Raw genomic sequence first — 22,256 nt, 5'->3', positions numbered from 1 at the left:
AATCTCATGCTATTACTCATTGTTTTGATTGTGGTCTCTTCTTTTTCTCTTGAAGCTTTTAATTGTTCTCTCTCTCATCCTTTTTAGTTTCTGAAAGCTCCCATTGCCTTGTCAAGTAAAGGTCTTTATTCAGTCTGACTAGGCACTGTGTGGGGCATTTTAACATAAAATCTGTTCTTCAAAGTGTCTATTATTCTTTCTTATTTCATCAGCCCTTGCTAATTCTGTTCTCCCACTGGAAATCCAAGTAATCAGATGTGGTATTTTAGTTTCTGGTTCCATTCTTTATTTTTTGTTTTTATTTATTTGTTCTTTTGTTCTAATTTTTAGGTGATTAATTTTATATTCCAATCCATGTTAAGATTTTTTTAAACCATATTTTTTAAGTTCTAAGAGCTATTTTTCTATTTTCTTATTATTTATATTTCATTCTGTTTGGCCTTTTTTAGATGAAATATATCTCCTAATCTATCTGGTAGTAACAACTAGGAGTGATTTGGGGGTTTTGTTTATTTTATATATTTATTATACTATGTGCCTTCATTATCTCTAATCCTTGGTTAGAAAAGGAAAGCAGCATTATGTGTAGCCTAATATAGTGTTTCTCAAATTCAATGTGCAAGTGAAGCACCTGGGAGTCATGTTAAAGTGCAGATGAGGGATATTTCCTTAGCAAGTTCAGAGAGGAAAGAACCCAAACTTCAGAGGCAAAAAATGACCCCCAAACAAAAAAACCTCAAAAAACAAAAAACCCACAGAACTTAACCCAGATAATTGATCTTGTGTAAGTTATTTCAATTCTATGTTTACTTTAACTCTTGAATTTCATCATGTGTAAAATGGGGCTAAAAATTGTGAGGATTCCAAAAGCAAAATAAGGATTGTAAAGCACCTGACACATGGGAGAAACTCAATAGATAGTATTCATTGTATTATTGCCATTAGATGAATGGTCTGGCATTTGCAATAGACTGAATGAAAAAAGGGGTCAAATGAAACACCTAATGTTTGTCATGATGTGAGAAAAAAAAAATCCTTGTTTAGGTTTTCTGTTTGAGTTCTTAGGTTTTTTTTGTTATTGTATTTGTTGCCATTTGTTTGTTTTTGTGTGGTCATATATAAGATTGAAAGCAAAAAAAAAGAGACAGACAAACTTGAAAGAAATGGCATTTAGTTAATAAATAACCCTGGAGGCAACAGAGAAACCATATTGGGAAATCATACCACCTAGAAATTCAGAATATAAGCTCTAGAATCAGAATGCTAAAGCCAAGTAGAAGCTCCAGCACTTAGCAGTTGTGTGATACTGGATAATTTGTTTTCCCACTCTGAGCCTTGGTTTCCTAATCTCTAAAATATGGGTAACAATGATAATACTTACTTATAGGATTTTTGTGAGCATTAACATATATGTAAGTGACACTATAAGATAATGTAACTGCTATAAGTGCCTGGCAGTGTGAGAAAATCCTCTGAATAAAATCCAAAGCTGTCCATAGTCTTTTATAGATCTAAAACAATTAATTACTAACAAAAAGTGACATTGATTTTCTGTGGTAAGATTTTTCTAATAAACTACTTATATATGAAGTATTAAATAGGAAGACATGAATGTTATGGATCCAAGTTACTAAAATTATGCTTCAAGTAGACCTTAATATTATATCTGTTAATTGCATCTAGAAACTCCTTTTTATTTCCTTTGTTTCTTTGTTTTGTTATGAATTTTTTAAAAGGTTGTATTTTCAAAATATTTGGAGACATTATACTTTCCAAAAATATAAATCATAAATAAATCAACATTAAGAGTACTTAGTAAGAGCAGCACACAGGGAAAAAGTAAATAAGTAAATAAATAAATAAAACCTTGGGAAGATATGGGAGGTGTGGTGGAAAGAAGCCAGGAGCACATACTCAGAGATCCTGGACCCGATTCCCCTCTTCTTCCCTTGCTCCCAAGTACCTAAGTCACACTCACAACCTGAGTGTTACCTCCTCATTTATAAATTTTTCAAATACCCCAACAACTTAAAGATTCTAGAATCATTTATCCATAAGTTAAAAGCTCCCTTCTGTAGCATCTTGGATAAAATATGTAAATCAGAAATCTATTCTGATATCTTAAAAACGTCATCCAGTGTGATTCTGAGATTTCTTAATATAACTTCATATTTATATCTCCTATCTAGTACTTTCTTCTTGATTAAGTTCTCTAAGATAAACTTCTGTAACCAGCCATAGAGAGGAGTGATAAATGCCTTCCTACATGGGACTGTAGGAAAGATCATGAACTTGCTCCTATAGTTTTTCTAACAAGTGTAGAAATGCTTTTATTAGTCAAACACACCTATGGTTAAGTTTAAGAGTATCCTTTTATCATCTTCACCAAAAAAGTGCCTTCCAGAGTTCTGTTCAATTCAGCTTCCCTAGAGTTAAATCTGCTTTAAGGAATATTAACTATGATGATATTCAAGTTAATCATGAATAACTAAAAAGATTTATCTTGCTGTCAGTCTCAGCTCAGTTGAATAACTGAGCATGTGAAATTTAAGGAGCTTAAAAATAGTAAACTATGCTAATTAGAAAAGTCATTTTAGGTGTCAAGCACCTTCAACTCCCGTGGGTGTTTATATATGGATAGAAATTTTCCATTTTACATGATATTATTGAAAAGGGCAATAGTGCCATGTTATGGACAATCAAAGTGAAGTTTAAATAAATGACATTTTAAGTTTAGTTAGGGTCCGATTAGTTCAATGGGTTGGAGCTGTTTCCTACAATTAGATGTGAACTTTGGTTTAATAGTCAAGAAAGTGTACTGTTCTGGTTCTGTTGTCAGCTACTTTCTTTCCTTAGCTTCACTATCACTTTCTGAAGAAGACTTCCTTGACCACTCTGTCATTTTCTATCATATTACCCCTTTAATTTCCTTCAAAGCATTTAAATAATCAATGATTATTTTATTTGTTTCTTCTTTCTTAACCGTGTCTCCCCTACCAACAGAGTGCCAGTTCCACAAATTAGAGGATTTTATCTGTATTATTTTCTAGTTTATCCCCAGCATTTAGCACAATGCCTAGTGCATAGTATGAGCTTAATACATAGTATGAGCTTAATCTATTTTAAGTAGATAAAGGAAAACCAGGTCACACATTTAACCTTTTTGGAAGCTATTTTCATACTATTCTCTGACCTGAAGGACTGTAGACATTCCTGTCAATTTCTGTATATAATTTCTGTTATAATGAAGATTATATTAGTTAAGGGCATATTACCTCAGAACCTCAGGATTCTTCCTGGGACTCTACCATCTTTAATACTTGGCTTCCAAGGTCATCCACAGAAGAGGAAAGAGCCAGAAGAATGGTACACGGCACGTACACAGCACGGTGGGTCCACAGCGTGGCTGGTAACCTTTGGCCACAATTCTGTCACATAGCTACTTGTAACTATACGGAGGTAGGGACATGTGGTCTATCTATGGGCCCAGGACGAAGAGAAAATGAATTGGGTGGATATATAGTCAGGTTCTGCCACAGTGATTAATTTGTTATCTATCATCATTTTTTTTTAAACTTGGCCTTTACTCATTCTATCTAACACAGTAAATGAAACATGGCCTATAATCAATATTTATTAAATAAATTATGTTGAGGTAGATACATTAGATTTATGTTTTAAGGACATCTTATAAACTCATAATTGTGTGTCAAATCTACACACATAGTATACTACGTTTCAGTATTTTTGTCTTATAGCATCAAGTATAAACATAATACTTTTTTGGATTAGGAAAATAAAGACTTAGTGACAGTCACTGATACTGATAATTCATCAACTCCACACATAGTGGAAACCCCTTTGAATGTCATTTGGTTACAAATATTTGACAAAATTGGATCTGGCATAAATGCTCTACTTTTCCATGCTTGCTTAGATTTTACAATTTATTGACTCCACAAGATTATTATTAATCACATCTGACAGATATCAAAGTTAATTTAATATCAACATCACATAAGAAAAGGATCTTCTTTCTAGGTCTCAAAACTTTAGTCATTAGTTTTCACTGTTCCACTGTACTGACTTTCAAAGCTGGTTTTACAAAGTCAGGTGAACAGCTGAGTATATCAAAATATGTGCCTACCTTGTTGTCAGAGTGCTAGCACTTAAATCTCAGCTGTGTGACACTAAAAAATTATATAACTTGTCTGAGTTTCAGTTTTCTCACCTGTAAAATGGTGATCATACAACCTGTTCAGAGAGGCCAGATTGTATGAAAACACTGTGTAAATACAAATCATTGTAGTGAAGTGAGCTACTATTATTCTTAGTGGGCTTGTTGATGTTTCATCTCCTTTTTTTCCATATCAACACCTTCGCAATAAAGTTGTAGGGAAGACCTTTAATCAGCTAAATCTCATTGTTCATACATATAATGCAGATTATCAAGAGATCATATTTTCTGAGTTCCAGAAACAGGATCTTTCATTGGGCTTATTTGCATAACAGCCTCAAAATCTCACCAAGGGAAGGTAAATATTCTTAAGGATGAAGATGTGAAAGTTTAAAAAAACAATAGGCGTATTATGGAATCACTGGTATATAAAAGGTCTTATGCTAAGAGTTTCAAGATGCAACAAAGGGGCTTCCCTGGTGGCGCAGTGGTTGAGAGTCCGCCTGCCGATGCAGGGGACACGGGTTCGTGCCCCGGTCCGGGAAGATCCCACATGCCGCGGAGCGGCTGGGCCCGTGAGCCATGGCTGCTGAGCCTGCGCGTCCGGAGCCTGTGCTCCGCAACGGGAGAGGCCACAACAGTGAGAGGCCCGCGTACCGCAAAAAAAAAAAAAAAAAAAAGATGCAACAAGGGAGTGGAATTAAATTAAAATCAAGATTAATATGATTCACTGTAAAATCAGTTAAAATGACCTTTATGTTTATAAAGGTATTTGTAACAAGAGAGAAACCATGGGAATTTCTAAATAGGGCAGATTTTGAGATCAGATCATCCTCAGTTTGAATCTCTGCTCTGCCACTTGTTAGCTAAGAGTATATACCTAGTCTGTTCAGACTTCAACTTTCTCATCCACCAAAATTGGTTAATAATCATAATATACAGCTCAACAGCTAGAAAAGATGATGTGTTTACAGTGCCTAGTGCAGTGCCCCAATACATGATAGATGTCAAAAATAATAATAACAGATGGCATCAGGAAGATAAATCCCCCAATCTCTCTACAAACACTTAACCATCCCTTCAGTCTTTCCATTTCCTCTTGTTACTTTTTTTTTAGCCTCTGTATTCAGTTTGGACTTCCTGTGATCAGGGCTGTCTTAGGAGAGTTTAGCACCCAAATTTAACATTATCACTACCTTGCCAATTTTAAACTCTGGATAATCACTGTTACTGAATTAACCAGTCTCATCACGAAAATTATTGCCTGAGAATATCACATCCATTCTCAAACCTACCAAAACCACAGTGCTTTCACTAATAGTCAAGAGATCTCCTTCCACTCCCAACATACACACAGTTGTTGTTGATTTTAGTTTTACCTAAGAGTTTTGTGATTTCTCAACAATATTTCCCCCCAAACCTAAACTGTATTCTCCCTAGTCTCCAAGCACATCATCTAGACTAACAGAGGCACTTCCTCGAACTTTCCCTGATCCCTTCAGAGAGAAATAATCTCAATCTCTCCCTTCTTGTTTGTTTTTCATTGTGTGTGTGCATGAATGAACGCACATGTGGTTGATGTTGATACTCTTACTGTGTATTTGTACGTTTATGTTAGTGGGTATATATTTGCCTAACAGATTGTGTGGTACTTTTTGTGTGTGTTCTTTTGTGTGTATGTTTGTGTGTGTGTCCTTGTATCTCCCTGGCCATTCAAACAGCCCCTAAAAAAGAGAGTCATTGCTTTTCTTATCCTATGTAACCCCATTGTAATGTAAATTTTATGGATGTTCAGTAAATATTTGAATATACAATGACATCTTCTATCCATTAAACACACTCTATATTTTTCTTTACCACATAAATCCCAATACCTAAACACATTGCTAAAAACATAATCATGCTGGATTGAATATTTTAATATGCTGTTTCTTTAGAGGGAATTGGAATAACAGACTCTGGAATTCAATGTGTCATTTACATATTTTTGAACTTCATTAATCCAGGCCAGAAACACTTAGACTATTTTTTTTTCCTAACTTTGTGAATTAGAGCATGAATGTAAGATCCAAATGCCTTTTTCAAAATAATGAAAAGCGTTCATGATACACACTGGTTTATCAAATACGATAACATGTCATTCTTTATATATAAAAGGACTTTATCACCATTTCTAAAATAAAAGGAGTTTTTCTATTAGCAATGTAGCAATACCACTTTCTAATAGCATGATTAAGCATTAAGGGTAAGAATGTCAACACCTTTTGGAGGGAATAGAAATATATGTAAATTGATCAAGTGATAATTACTTGAACTCTGTTTCTTAGGGATGTTGACAATTTTTTAAAAATTATATTTAAAACCTGTTTTATAAATGTAATGGCTTTATAGAGGTATAAATCACATCGCATCACTTTTCCTTTTAAAATATACAATTGTTTTTTGCCATATTCAAAGAGCTGTGCAACCATCACCACAATCTCATTTTAAATATTTTTATTACCCCGTAAAGAAATACTGTATCCATTACCCTAAAAAGAAACCCTGTACCTATGTCTTCCCACTTATACCCTCCAGCCCTGCAAAAAAACACATATTCTACTTTCTGTCTTTATAGGATTGCTTATTTTATGGAATTGGTAGCCTGATCCCTGAGCAACTCACAAACCACTGTGGTGGTATAGTGTTACTTCCATTACTACTTCCTATATAACCCATCCATGAGATCCCATAGTGAAGTCGGAAGTTAACAGAGGGATAAGAGTGCATGTATTTCACTTTCCTCTAGAATTTAAGAAATTTGGGGAAATACGCAATTACAGGCACAGCCATGAAATAACAGAAGCAATAGAAACCAAAATAACTCTGGCAGTCAGACGCTGTCCTCAGATTCCAGTAAACACCCGAAAAGCTGAAGAAAGTTGGAAAGTTTCAATACAACATTACTTTTTTCTTTTTCTAAATATTCACAGTAGAATGGCCTCATTTCATCAGCCTCTAGAGCTTTTATTTTTAGTCCACTCTGCATTATACTGCCTGTTCATTGGGTATAGGAATAGATGCTGGCATTCAAGGACAAACAAGGGTACAGCAGGAGGACAGATTCAAAATTGTCAAGCTAATCTATATCCGATGAGGGTAATAGAGCACAAGGTTATTTCTTATTCAATCACTTTACAACTTGAGATTTTACATGTGAAGTGGGCTTATTTGTAACAATGTATCTCCTCATATTTCACAGTTGGGCGGGAGATGACACAAAACACCAAGAAAAAATGGATAATATATCTAGTCAAAAAATGGAGGGTATACTTTATTGCTTTCATCTAATGGACATATGCCATTTCCTGTAGATAAAAGAATGATATGGTTATAAGAGGCTGATAACAGCTTTACTTATGCACCCTTGATATTAACTGAAGAAAAATCATCAGACAGAAGTTAGCTTCTGATCAATGTGAACAGTCAACCTACATAGAGAGAGAGAGAATAACACTTATATTTGACATCTTCTCCAAAGGACTTCAGTACTAGCTCAGAGGAAGCAGAGCTGAGGCAGGCCACCCTGAGGATGAACAGTAGTAATACAGGTTCAAACTACAAAATGGAGGGTAAACGCAGTTTACCCAACCCTGTAGCACAGGAAGTCTGAATAGTTGGCAAGAAATACAGGGGAAGGAAAACTGGAACATACTCAATTATCAAAGAAGTTTTCAAACTGTCCTTATAATTTTGATTTAAATTGGTATCTCATCTACCCTAACTTTTTAAAAAAGAAATCACAGATTTATTAATTGTACTGGCGATTTCTACAGAGCTTAATTGAAAATTGGTTTCTTGTCAAAAGGGTTAAGAAAAAACACTTTGTTGATTATCAATAGTACTAAAACAAAATAGGTAGTAATTATACCAGCTGAAAACTTCCATATACTAGAAATGCACCAAATGCATTTTTTTGGCCAAATTACTTAGGGCCAAACTTTTAAATCAATATTCAGATCAAGTCAAGGACAAAATTGATTAATTCTGTCATAGAATGAACTTCTAGAATAAATATGGCTTTTAAAAAAAATCGGTCACTATTTAATCATTTACTACTACTACCATTTTGTTATTTAACTTTATTTAAACTTTTAAACATTTGGCTTTTTATTGGAGGGGCCCCTTCTCATCATTATTTGGTCTAGATTGCTCCCATACTTACTACAATGAGCTGCTGCGATACTAACTACTTGCTTGTTTGAAACCTAGCACTGTGTGGGAATGAGGTTATTTCTGACCAGCTCTGCCAGTAAGGGGTATTGCTAATGCAGTGATATTGTTTTTCTTCCCTTAATAATAGTAACTGATTAAGGTAGAGCCATCTTTAATTCATTTTCTGAACTTAAATATCATCGGGGAAGATGCAATTTTACTAAAGCAACTTATAAACTTAATGTTCACATGCTTCCTCAAGATGTTTTTTAAAGCAGATTAAGATTTTTTGCCCTCACTTTCTAAAAAATTTCTAAAATTTGTGTAAATACTGCTGTTCACACAATCACTTGGGGGGAAAACATACTTAAACCTTGAAACTAGAAATATGGCACTATGGCAATGTAACTGGCTTTTAAGACATGTAAATTGTTTTAAAATTTTCATTGGCATCTAAGATTTCATGGCATGTGTACTAATTCCAGCATCTTCTCTGGAGAAGAATGTTAGAAGATTCTTGACAAATACTATCTCCGCCCCCCTCCAATACCTGTACTTTCTAATCACATGAGTTTGATTCTAGCAAATAAACTAACATTTTTCTCCATGCAAACCTGATTGTTCATAAGTCTTTTATCTTGCCCAAAGCTAAATTTGGCCTATCTCTATAACATTTAAAATATTATGGTGACAATTAAGTATTAACTTCTTTAGAACAGGTGATCTAAAAGCATTTCAGGATTTTAGTGTTCTTTTTCAATACAAAAAAGTTACAAATCCACATTTAACTGTATTTTTACTACTCACAGAGAGAAAAATCTATGTGCAGACCAAGCACTAAATGGCTTACCAGAGACTCACTGGAAGACCCACAGTTTCCCATCACTGCTGTGAAAGACAAGCTTCCATGCAATTCTTAATTCGTAACATATTTACCTAAAATTATTAACTGAACACATACCATGTGCTGGTCACTGTTCCAGGCACTGGGGATACCCCGAGAAACAAAACAATCAAAATCTCTACCCTTGGGGTCTTACATTCTAGCAAGGAGGGAGAGAGAAAAATAAAAACCATTGATAAGTGCTTTGGGGATAATAAAGTGATAAAGATGAACAGAGGGCACTGACAAGAAAGTTCTTTCCTGTAAATCAAATAAATCATCATCATTTCTCTATGCTTCTGGGAACTTTCTTCAGAAAGATTCTTTTCTAAACTGTGATTTTGTTTGGACTACTATTCAAAGTGCCAAGTAGATCTACTTTGGACATTTTCTTGTGTAAAAATTGTGCAGAACAAATCAAGTATTATGTCTCTAATGCTTGAGCCAATATTTTCTTTTGAAAACATTACAAACTGTGACATAAGGACTACCTGTTTTAGCATTAGATAATTTGCTTAGAAAATTATATGAAATAACTTTGGGAGCTTCCATTCAAATCCATCATCCTTTGAATAACTCTAATAATGCTCCATAAGAACATTACAGTCTTCAAAAATACTTTACATGTAACCTAACATTTACAACATGAAAATTTAATTGAAAAATTAATATTTATGTCACCAAATTAATTAAATACGTGACAACATATGTTGAAAATCAAGAATCAAGAGTAAGAAACCTCTGGAATTTTATCAAAGTACAGATGCCAATAATAACAAATTTCCAAACAAGTTTTACTATCATTTTTCTATCAGTTTGTATCAAAGTCAAAACATCATTCTAACCTAAATGGTACATATATACCATTTAAATCAATTTTAGCCAATAAAGACCTTCATTTATTTAAAAAATAGCTATTGTTCCTTTCAGATCCCTTTAAAACCACGAAGTATCTCATTTTTATTTAGATGGAATTTCCATTTCTCCTGCTGAAATTTTTCAATTGTTCAACTTTAAGGTTGAAAATACAGTAAGCAATCATAATGATAGTGTTTAGCTTTTAAATATTATCTTGGTTTTCTCTATTTTGAATCAGAACTGTTATTTTTAAATGTTCTTAGGGCTACTAGAAATGAATTGTGAAATGTCATATTTTAAAGTGGTACCTGAAAAGAACCTCAAACGAAATCATCATTCTAAGAATCATATCTAAAAGCAGATGGTCTGGAACATGACTTTTCTCTTTTTCAACTCCATCTTTGGCTAAATTCTATTTTGCTTTGCCACACCAAGTCTTAAAGAAGGAGAATCTTAAAATATAATGAGAAACCTGAACAGTAGACAGACGGAAATCATTATCATTTAGAGCAACTTCAGGTGAAATTCACATCACATACAATGTGAAAGGCAGCATAAATAGTCAGGTTTTTACTACAAAAGCTTGTTTACACGCATCATTATAACTGTTGAAAACCTTGCTATTTTGTTCATACACTATGTGTCTGGGTTGCAGATGTATGAATGAAAACTAATATGCATATGCTGAGAGCATAATGACCTTTAGAGCAAGAATTGGGCTAATTATGAATGGGTTATGCAAACCAGGACCTAATTGCTTGGGTTTATTACAATGACTATAATTATCATAAAAAGGGCAGTTTCTACTCACTGAGTGCTAACTCTTGATCAAGGGCTTTCTTTTTTTTTTTTTTTTTTTTTTTGCGGTACGCGGGCCTCTCACTGTTGTGGCCTCTCCAGTTCCGGAGCACAGGCTCCGGACGCGCAAGCTCAGTGGCCATGGCTCACGGGTCCAGCCGCTCCGCGGCATGTGGGATCTTCCCGGACTGGGGCACGAACCCATGTTCCCTGCATCGGCAAGCGGATTCTCAACCACTGCGCCACCAGGGAAGCCCTGATCGAGGGCTTTCTTAAGCACCTTGTGTGCATCATCTCATGGTCTAAACTCAAATAATAATAAGGCAGTGGGCAGTAGCTCAATTAATTCTCACAAACAACGTTATGATGTAGGTACTATTAACCTCATTTACAGATGAAGAAATTGAGGCTTAGAAATATAAAATAACTTGTAGAAGTCACGAATTTTGGACTTCATAAATGGCAAAGCAGGGATCAAACCCAAGTTTATTTGAAAATAAGTCTGCATTCTTGTCTACTATATTTACTGTTTCCCAATAATCATTTTCCTCTTTGCTGTGAGTGACTTCTAACTGAAACTTCTGTCATCTCAGATCTTGATTCCTACTTTGTATCTGAAACATAAGTATGGGTTACTTCCTTTGCTTCCCAACTTGATTTTTCTATTTAGCTCTACACTATACCCCAGTTTTGATGTGCCATAACCTAAAAGTTGATTAAAATGGTTGGGCATCCCTCTTCTTGAATACCTGTTCCCATGATATTTTAGACAAAAAGCTACTGTTTGAAACTGTATGACCATTCGACTTTTCAAAGGCATGCATTATATCAGCTGTAACTCATACTGAGTTTTGGACATTTTTATATATTTTAAGTAGTTGGATAGAAATTTAATCATTCTATTCATATTTTTTAATGAAAAATAGTATAAGAGCCATGAAATGTGTTTCATTTTTCATTTTTACTTACCCAAATAGATTCTGAAATCTGAAGATTAATGCTTTTAAACAGGCCTATATAAATCAATTAATATATATTGAGATTCATGTTCTCCTTCAAGATTACATAGTCAGGGGCTTCCCTGGTGGCGCAGTGGTTGAGGATCTGCCTGCCAATGCAGGGGACACGGGTTCGAGCCCTGGTCTGGGAAGATCCCACATGCCGTGGACCAACTAGGCCTGTGAGCCACAACTGCTAAGCCTGCGCGTCTGGAGCCTGGGCTCCGCAACAAGAGAGGCCGTGAGAGTGAGAGGCCCGGGCACCGCAATGAAGAGTGGCCCCTGCTTGCCACAACTAGAGAAAGCCCTCGCACAGAAACGAAGACCCAACACAGCCAAAAATAAATAAATAAATAAAATAATTAAAAAAAAAAAAAAGATTACATAGTCAAAAGCCATCTTCCATTTAGGTATTTCCTTTCCATTTACAATTGTATCCATTTCTCTGGTACACAATCACACTTCTCCACCAGTAGCTGAGTGGATTGGTCAGGAATCTTGGTTACAAGAGACAGAAATCTAAATTAAATTGGATTAAACACAAGAAGGGAGCCTTGGCTTATACAGTTTAGAAGTTATAAGTGATATTTTATTCTAGGTATTGCTCAATTCAGGGGCTTAAATAATGGCATCCTACCTCTGTTTCTCTCTTTCCCCCTCTTTTTCCTTTCTTATTTTCTCTCTCTTGGCTTAATCCTAGACCCAAAAAGGCAGTTGCCAGCATGTTCAAACTTATTTCACTTGTACTAATAACAGATCATAACATTTTTAAAAATTTATTTTATTTATTTATTATTTTTGGCTGCGTTGGGTCTTCGTTGCTACGTGTGAACTTTTCTCTAGTTGCAGGGAGCGGCGGCTACCCTTTGTTGTGGTGCACGGGCTTCTCATTGCGGTGCCTTCTCTTGTTGCAGAGTACAGGCTCTAAGTGCGTGGGCTTCAGTAGTTATGGCACACGGGCTCAGTAGTTGTGGCTTGCGGGCTCTAGAGCGCAGGCTCAGTAGTTGTGGCACACGGGCTTAGTTGCTCCGCAGCCTGTGGGATCTTCCTGGACCAGGGCTTGAACCTGTGTCCCCCTCATTGGCAGGCATTTTCTTAACCACTGTGCCACCACGGAAGACCCATAACATTTTTTTTTTTTTTTTTTTTTCCTGTACGCGGGCCTCTCACTGTTGTGGCCTCCCCCATTGCGGAGCACAGGCTCCGGACGCACAGGCCCAGCGGCCATGGCTCACGGGCCCAGCCTCTCCGCGGCATGTGGGATCTTCCCAGACCGGGGCACGAACCCGTATCCCCTGCATCGGCAGGCGGACTCTCAACCACTGCGCCACCAGGGAAGCCCCATAACATTTTTTAAAAGCTTCTTTTTCCCAGAAGTTTCCCCAGATTCTCCAAACTGGGTCTCACGTACACGGTTTGTGTCACATGACTATGTCTAAACTAATCACGTGGTCAAGAGAGGGAATACATCTACTGCCCATGCCTGGATCACATGACAGCCTGCCCTGGACTAAACTGTCTTCCCCTCACCAAATTCACACAGTGAAACGCTGACCAGTGTGACTATATTTAGAGTTAGAGTCTTTAGGAGGTAATTAAGGTTAAATGAGGTCATAAGGGTAGGACACTGATCCAAAAGGATTTGTGCCCTTATTAGAAAAGACAGCAGAGAGCCTCCACCTCTTTCTCTGTCATGTGAGCACACAGCAAGAAGGCAGGCAACTGCGAGTCAGGAATAGAACTCACCAGCACCTTGATCTTGGACTTTCCACCCTCTAGAACGGTGGGAAATAAATTTTTGTTGTTTAACCCACCATGCCTATGGTGTTTTGTTATAGTAGTTTGAGCAACCTAGCCACAGAGAGCCAGAGATTGGATCAGTCTCTCCCAAAGCTTAAGGCCTACAGAGCAGAAAAATGGGATTCTGCAGAACACAACTCAGAAGCTATTTCCAAAAAAAGGTAAAGTAGATATTGGTAAATATAGTTATCAACCCAGTTTTAGCTAAGCCAGAGTCATGGGACTCCATGACTAGACTTCTGATACAATGGAATTATGTGCAAAGTTTTGTGCTGTATGCATCGGTGCATGTACTTGGGGAGATGATTCATAGAGTTCATCAGATCCTCGATTGTTACATTAGTCCTCAAAACTGTCTGGATCTGTGTTTAGTAGGGCCCATAGAAGCTCCAGATGGATGTGGAGCCAAGGAGGAGAAGGGGTAAGAACGGATTGTGGATCTATTTTAAATGGGAGCTGTTTTACTTTATTTAGCATGATCACCCTGGAAGATAAAAGGATTCACTCTAAGGGTTATAGCAACAAGTGCCAAGTTTATTCTTATCCTGTGAGTTACTTCCTCTACCTCATGTATCCTAGGGAAGAAATGGATTGTTTCATTCCTGTATTTTTTTTTATTGAAGTATAGTTGATTTACAATGTTGTGCCCATCTCTGCCATACAGCAAAGTGACTCAGTTATACACATATATACGTTCTTTTTTTATATTCTTTTCCATTATATTTTATCACAGGATATTGAATATAGTTCCCTTGCTATACAGTAGGATCATTCCTGTATTTTTAATGTTACCTATTATTAAAAAGTATTCAGTCACCTTAAAAATTGGGCAGAGTGATAGGAACTCTGAAAAGTTAGTTCAAATGACAGTCTCTCCAGGAGCATGCATATTAAACAGACATTCCTTCACCCACAGCCACTGCTACAAAGAGAAACAAAGCAAAAAATCCAGAACAATATGCTCATAAATAAATATGGTTGTCAAAATGGTTACTTTGTAATGCAAGCGCTGATTGGGAGAGCTGGTCTGGGTGAGGTGGAAGTGTTGCCTTTCTCCTAGTTGTTTGTGGAAGTCTGAATAATCTTAATCATTATCTGTTCATATTCGCATGAAAGCAAGAAATAAAAGTGAGGGAGAAGAAAATAACTTTGGAATAATAATCACTGGGCCCCATTGTTATTTTATGACTATATGTCTCACAAAATTAGCAAGATAACAAGCTACAGAATTTGCAACTTGCACAAAATAATGAATTATGTAATTTCCAATCATTGAAATATTTAAAACATGCCATTGTGTACATAAATCAGATTCATCCAAAATACAACTGACACCCAAGTCACCTGAATGAAAGGTGATTAAAAACATAACAACTTACTGCTGCTTCTAAGCAGAGAGTAAAAATCTGCTTTTATTCTGACACTTATTTTACATCAAACCAATATCTCATTTCCATAAAGGAAAAGTAGAATTCTTACCAGTTTATTTCTTAGATGATGCTAATATTTCTAGACTATCACAATCTTATATCCAAGTTGAATTAAAAGTATATGCAGATAAATCAATTTGCAGCCTAAACATCAGAGCTTATAAGGACAATGATACCATTTCCTCAGGGTCTAGTGGGGAAAAGTTGCCAAAGAAATGAGGTACCCAAGAGGAAAGAAAGTTTCAAACTTACATTAAACTTTACCACAGTCTCAAATGCCCATGACATCAGTTAAAAGGCACCCTTTTAGAAAGTTTTGGTTTGTTTTTTGTTCTTTTTTATATAACACTTGCTACCAATAATATACATGAATATAATTAAACAATAAAGCAGCAAACACTCTAGAGACCTTTGGTAAAAGTGAATACCACCTCCCACCCTGCAATGATTATACTTCATAGCAGAAAAGGCTCACAGGCTAATGAGAGAACTTGCCCTCCCAGTCAGAAGGGCCAAGAAAACCGGCCGGACATGTGAAATAGAACCAGGTGGAAAGGATGAAGTCCAGTGACAACAGCACTTGTGGTCTGGATTGCCACTGGGGTCTGAAGATAGCAATAAGCACATGACTCAAAAAAAGATGGTTGCAAAGAGATCTCACTGCAGTGGAGGAGACTTTCAATAATGTGAATGGGGAATAAAACTAGGACTGTATGTCTATGCCTAGTGGCTATTTGAGGGACCAAGGAGAAGCAAGTGGAAAACACTGAAGGACGTTTTTGTCTTTATTCATACTAATAAAGAAGGCTATTTTTTCAGTTATAGTGTATTCAGAGTATAGCACAAAAGAAAAAAAAAATATGTATGATTGATAGCTTGCCACGTTAAAACAACTACTATAAGCACTGTTGTCTTTTTTTCTTTTCTGATACAAGCTTTTTCTTTAGCTCATATGACAATGCAGATATAACTTTAAAAATATTTTCTACCTTTTATAAATAAGCATTTTTTTATGTTGTGAAAATACCTTGAAATCTTTGTCCATGAGAACACAGCCAACTGTGCTTTGTCCCAATAAATTAGAGTTGGGGATAAAGGCAGATGAGAGAAGTAGAGTGGGTATAGATTGTGTAAGGAAAGGAAAAGACACCTATGGATGAATTTTAGGAACTTCTCTTAGATATTGAGAGATGTAAAACTTGGGAGCTCCAGCTTCAAGAATGCTCCTGTTAAGATAGGCATTTTCTTTATTTTTAAATTAAATTTTATTTCATTGATTTTTTAAAATAGACTTTATTTTTTAGACTAGGTTTAGGTTCACAGGAATACTGAGCAGAAGGTACAGAGATTTCCCATATACCCTCTGCGCCCAATATACATACACAGTCTTCTCCACTTTCAAAAGCCCACACCAGTGTGGCACATCTGCTCTAATCAATGAACCTACATTGACACATTAATACCTAGAGTCCATAGTTTACATTAGGATTTGCTTTTTGTGTTGTATATTTTATAGGTTTTGACTAATATGTAATGACATATATCCATTATAGTATTAAACAGAGTAGTTTCACTGCCTTTAAAATCCCGTGTGCTCTGCCTACTCATCCCTCAGTCCCCCTTAACTCCTGGGAAACGCACTGATCCTTTTACTGTCTCCAGAGTTTAGCCTTTCCCAGAATGTCACATAGTTGGAATCATACAGTGTGTATTCAAACTGCCCCTTTTCACTTAGTAATATGCATTTAAGATTCCTCCGTGTCATTTCATGGCTTGATAGTTCATTTCTTCTCAGAACTGAATAATACTTCATTGTCTGGAGGTACCACAGTTTATCCATTCACTTACTGAAGGACATTTTAGCTGCTTTCAAGTTTGGGCAATTATGATTAAAGCTGCCATAAACATCCTTAGGCAGATTTTTATGTGGACAAAAGGTTTCAACTCATTGAAAAATGGATAAATAATCAGGAGTATAAGTGCTGGATCATAAGGTAAGAGTATATTTAGTTTTGTAAGAAACTGCTAAACTGTATTCGAAAGTGGCTGTACCATTTTGCATTCCCACCAGCAATGTATGAGAGTCCGGAATTGCTGTTGTCAGCGTAGTACGTTTTAGTCATTTAATAGGTGTGTAGTGGTATCTCTCGTAATTGTTTTAATTTGCAATTCCCTGATGACCTATGATGTGACACATATTTTCATATGCTTATTTGCCATTTGTGTACCTTCTTTCATGAGGTGTCTATTAATTTTTAATTGGGTTGTTTGTATTTTTATTGTTGAGTTTAGGAGTTCCTGTACAGTTTGGATAACAGTTCTTTATAAGATATGTCTTTTGCAAATATTTTCTCACCGTCTGTGGCTTGTCTTCTCATTCTTTTGACATTGTCTTTCATGGTACAGAAGTTTTTAATTTTAATGAAGTCCAGCTTACCGATTTTTTTTCATGGATTGTATCTTTGGTGTTGTATCTAAAATATCATCATACCCAAGGTTTTCTTCTATGTTACCTTCTAGGATTTTTATATTTTGCATTTCACATTTTGTTCTATGAGCCATTCTGGGTTAAATTTTGTGAAAAGTGTAAGGTCTGTAACTAGATTTTTTTTTTTTTTTTGCATGTGGATGTTCAGGTATTTCAGTACCCTTTGTTGAAATTAAATTTTATTTTTACCAAATAAATATATGTAAATAGTTTAAATATAAATCATAATTTTTTCCATTGCTCCTTCTGAAATGTATCTCCACTTTATTAATATAATTAATATTAATATAATATATAATAATTAATATAATATTGATAAATTATTGGTTTATCAATTCCTGATATTATTTATTCATAACAATTATCATTCCTTATGTAAATTCATTACAAATATATATTATGACTAGTAAATAGTTCCTGCAAAGCCAAATACTGTACTTTAATAAATTTTCCTCTTTTGCATTGAAATTAGTACCTCCTAAAGTTATTAATTTTCCATCATATCTTGCAAATGCCTATCAGTATTATCTTTCTTTTTTAAATAAAGAACTGTTGAAACATACTGGAGAATACATCACTTCAATTTTTATTTTCCCTCCACAGGTCCTTCACTCTCATGCTTCAATGTGTACATACTCTACTAAAATCTGTTGGGTTTTTTGTTTTTTGCTTTTTAGGAAAAAATACAAATGTCACTGGAAATCCATATGCAATTGAGTGAATTTTGGCAGAACATAATCTTTTTTTTTTTTTTTTTTTTTTTTTTCGGTATGCGGGCCTCTCACTGTTGTGGCCTCTCCCGTTGCGGAGCACAGGCTCCGGATGCGCAGGCTCAGCGGCCATGGCTCACGGGCCCAGCCGCTCCGCGGCATATGGGATCCTCCCAGACCGGGGCACGAACCCGTATCCCCTGCATCGGCAGGCGGACTCTCAACCACTTGCGCCACCAGGGAGGCCCAGAACATAATCTTATTTCATAGTCTCCATCAATCCTATATAACCACCAACCCCATCAATGTACCTATATACATATCATATTCACAGATAAAATTGCTGTGGATCATAGCTTCATATTTTGGCTGTGATTCATGTTTAATTATATTAAAACAAGGCTTATAATATATTTTCTCTGACAATATCCTCTCATGCCTTCAAACTACTTATTGAATTTTAATTACATATTTAATTGTTTAGGACTAATGTCTGTGTCCTCAGCTTCCTCCTTTTTTTAATCATTTGAAGACAGTACTTGGTATATGGTAGATTTGCAGATCTTATTATAGACTTCAATGACTTTTACAAATATATATATGATACATACATCATGTAATCACTTTCCTAATTGAGATGTAGAACGCTCCCTCCACCCCAGAAAGTTCCATCCAGCCTCTTTCCAGTCAATCCTCATGAGCAAACTGGGAGTTACCTAGGTAGCAACATTTATATATCACTTTAGTTTACATAAACAAAAAGACAATCAAGACAACATTACTGAACCCTTTCTGCAATGTTTCAGCCAAAGCTAATTTAAAGTGATTATTCTTTTTTGAATCCACGTTTTCAAGGAAAGATAAATAAATAATCATTGGAAATCCACATACAATTGAGCACATTTTTCGTAGAATTTAATATAAAATGAAACCGGCTTCAAAAACTTTCCCTTTTTGTTGGGAATGAGAGTAGGTGAGAGGACAGTGGGAGCTCAGAAAACATTCATTATTGTTCAATATGCGGAGCAGCAGGGGAGGGAAATTAAAGCAGCGGAGTGGAGAAGAACAAAAGCAGTAATCGTGCAAATCAGCAACCCTCCTTAGTGGAAGTGGAAGCACCCAAGGGGAATAGCGTCTTAGAGTGTCCCACCTTCTTGATCTTGCTGCACTTTGTGAGAAAATATGGCAAAGCAAATATGCTGCTAGAAACTGAAGGAAAAATAGGTAAATAACTAACTGAAATAGAGCCACCCTGCTGCATTGATAAAGCGGGCTGTTCTTGGATTTACTGGGGCTTGAAGCCTATTTTACATATTAGTTTCCTCACATTATCAAGATAAATATCTTTAGTCGAAAGACAAAGAGATTTCCCAAAAAGTGTCAAATAGTTTAATAAGCAAAAAAGAACAGAAATTGAATGAAAGAAGTAGCAATTACTTGTCAGCTACTACTAGGTAGGCATTGCACAAAATCCCACTTCCTTAGCTATTAATATTTAAACTTGGCAAGTACATTACAAGAAAACAATGAAGCAATCTGACAATTTGGCAAGCTCTCCCACCTAAAGATTTACAAAAACAGAGAACAAGTAGAATATGACATTTGGCGATTGCTGTTTCTGAACTGAACTGCTAGTACTTCCAAAGCAAGTAATTTCTCAGAAAGCAAAGCAGAGAAAGCAAGCAAACAATAAAAATACCAGTGATGAACCTGTAAACATAAGCTGGTTTTTGAACTGAAATATAGGGGCCTCCGTAATGGAAGACAAATTTGGACTGAATAATATGGGAACAAACTCAAATCGTTACTCCAAGTCTATCTGAAGCAAACGTAAAAATTCATTATTCATTTTTGAACAAACATGAAGTTCTTAGTTCCAGCTGGGACCGGAAGTTGAATAGCCAAATCAGAGAACCGAAAGGCATGAGGACTTTGTGATATGCACACCTCATTTGGAAATGTGAAACAGCAAGCTTTTATGGAAGTATAATTAGTAATCATTTCAGTCTAGCCTTATCAAATTTAAGAAATGTAATACTGCTAATTAGAAAGTGAAAAATACTATCTTCTATTTCTAATAAACCAAAATCACTCCCAGAATCAATTATATATTATCCTATACAAGCCAAGCATGACTCTCTTAAGAAGTAACATAGCTCTTATGTTTATTAGAACTGTGTAGTTTTCTCTGCATCACTGTATACCTAACGTCTAGTACTGACTCCCGTACATAGCAGGTGATCAACAAGTTCTTACTGAATAAATTAATATCACATAAATGCATTTCACCATACTATGATCAAACCAAGTCTTAATGATTCTTAAGAATCTTACATAGAAAATACATCAAAGTAAACGCTCTGACTTGGGGTGCGTGTATACATACACACACGCATATATGTGTGTGTATATATATGTATGTTTTGTTTGAAATATAGGGAAAAAGAACAGAAATGAAAAAAAAAATTTTGAATGTCAGAAGTCCAAAAATGGGTTCCATTTTTGAAACTAAAAAGTGAGAAACTTTGTAAACTTAGAGATACATCTTATTTCTAAAATGACATCTACAGCAGTGAAGATTGTAATAAGTCCAAATTAGTTACAGTGAAGTCATTAACTGTGGAGAAGATACAATTGAGTTTTGTGTACCAAGCAACATTTGAAATAGTCAAAAGTTATAAATATATTCAACACAAAGAGAAATAGAACATAAACCAAAAATTGAGTTAAGTGTTTATTACTCATTTGATTTCCTAGGGAAGGCACCAATCTGTGTCTAGGCATTTAGATTTTTTTCATCTTGCTCTAAATCAAATATTCTTTTAAGATTAATAAGCAAATTTAGATATTTGCTAAAATTTAGGTACATATATGCTTAATTTTGTTTTGAGTATGTTAGTAAGACTTCTGCCTAAGGTTTTAAACATATGGGGAAGTTTTTTTCTCTTTTAAAATAAATTTAAGCATGCAATAATTCTTACCTGTCTATATTTCTCAGGGCAGAGCTTTATTCGCCACCATGCCACTGTTTCTGAATTGGTTCCTCCCCGTTATCATCAGTTTAAAAATACATACTATGACAGTGCTAAGAAATTTTATTAGGGAAAAAAATCTCTTTAACAAGTCTTTAAAAACTACTGATACAGGGCTTCCCTGGTGGCACAGTGGTTGAGAGTCCGCCTGCCGATGCAGGGGACACGGGTTCGTGCCCCGAGCCGGGAAGATCCCACATGCCGCGGAGCGGCTGGGCCCGTGAGCCATGGCCGCTGAGCCTGCGCGTCCGGAGCCTGTGCCCCACAACGGGAGAGGCCACAACAGTGAGAGGCCCGCGTACCGCAAAAAAAAAAAAAAAAAAAAAAAAAAAAAAAAAAAAACTACTGATACAACCTGTGTCACAATCTTTATGTAAACAATGAATTTCAAAGGTCTCCTATTCTAAATATATACCGCTGAGAGATACAACAGGTGTTTTCTGAAAGCACTTCCACCTAGAGGGGTGGGATAGGGAGGGTGGGAGGGAGGGAGACACAAGAGGGAAGAGATATGGGAACATATGTATAACTGATTCACTTTGTTATAAAGCAGAAACTAACACACCATTGTAAAGCAATTATACTCCAATAAAGATTTAAAAAAAAAAAAAAAGAATTAATAGGAATTTCATTTCACATCCAAAGGAATAACAGGAAGGCTGTGATGTAGGAGCATATGCTTTAAACTACTTTCATCAACATAAATTCCAAAACCGAAGTCCCTGGAGAATAATATTTATAATATTTTAAATTTTAAAATGCTTAAATATTTGAACAAATTTTGCAAAGAATTAGAATTCTAAAAACAAAAATGAAGCATTTCACCATTCATTTTTCTTTTTCTAAATGATGAAATATCTCAAATATATGAAAATTACATAAAATTTA

This window comes from Mesoplodon densirostris, chromosome 10 (assembly GCF_025265405.1).
Source record: "Mesoplodon densirostris isolate mMesDen1 chromosome 10, mMesDen1 primary haplotype, whole genome shotgun sequence".
Classification (NCBI taxonomy): domain Eukaryota; kingdom Metazoa; phylum Chordata; class Mammalia; order Artiodactyla; family Ziphiidae; genus Mesoplodon; species Mesoplodon densirostris.
This window is presented reverse-complemented; position numbering follows the sequence as displayed.